At 37.7% G+C, this 749-nt stretch overlaps 1 long non-coding RNA gene across 1 annotated transcript; it reads right to left on the bottom strand.

Moving 5' to 3' along the window:
* LOC107735345 (uncharacterized) lies at positions 1–749 on the bottom strand. Its single transcript, XR_001639380.1, has 4 exons — positions 715–749; positions 389–481; positions 159–243; positions 1–17 (listed from the first exon to the last, which is right to left on the bottom strand). It is a non-coding gene; the product is annotated as an uncharacterized LOC107735345 (long non-coding RNA).

Genomic DNA, 749 nt, shown 5'->3' with positions numbered 1-749 from the left:
TTTGAGCTGTTGAAAGTCTGTGGAGAGAATCAAATCAATGCAACTCTATAAAATATATGCATTTATCGAGCATTGTTCTGCAAAATATGCTATAACTAGTAAGACATACACTACTGTTCAACATAATTCAATAAAAATTAGCATAAAAAGACACTAACCTCAGGGTTGCAGGTGTCTCTGGAATACATACATTCGGTTGTATTGAAAACCTTGTATACTGGCTCATTGGAGGTTGACAAAAACCTAATCAATAGTTAAGGATATCATGTTTCCGTGAAACCAAATTCACGTTATCAACATTTCAAACTACAGTGTTTAAGGTAATGATAAGGTAGTGATGCCTATGTCTATTTTTTATGATGTGATTGCATTATTTTCTTTAGGATACACGGCGGTGATGCCCCAGTATGCGATGACTAAAGACAGTAGGGCAAAGGTCAGCAGGGGGTAGAACAGTGATGACATCACATGACCGATGGCCCTGAAAAATAGATGTGGTTATTAGGACTTCCTGTCTAACACTCCCAGTTAACCTAATTATTATTTCATGACTTTAAGCCACAGTTAATCCATCACACTGAGGATAACACTGCTGTTTAGCTGCTAATGCTATTAGAGTACCTAAAGAAAGCAGTAATACGGAATATGAGACCAAACAACGCCAGCAACAAGTCTAAAAACACGGTTTGCTCTACAGTAAGAAAGTAGACTGACTTGCTGGCCTCTTTGATGAGAGCAATAGCAATGAG

Source organism: Sinocyclocheilus rhinocerous, unplaced genomic scaffold (genome assembly GCF_001515625.1).
Source record: "Sinocyclocheilus rhinocerous isolate Xijiao unplaced genomic scaffold, SAMN03320098_v1.1 C35993540, whole genome shotgun sequence".
Taxonomy (NCBI): domain Eukaryota; kingdom Metazoa; phylum Chordata; class Actinopteri; order Cypriniformes; family Cyprinidae; genus Sinocyclocheilus; species Sinocyclocheilus rhinocerous.
The sequence above is the reverse complement of the archived record's forward strand: the minus strand, read 5'-3'. Positions and strand labels throughout refer to the sequence as shown.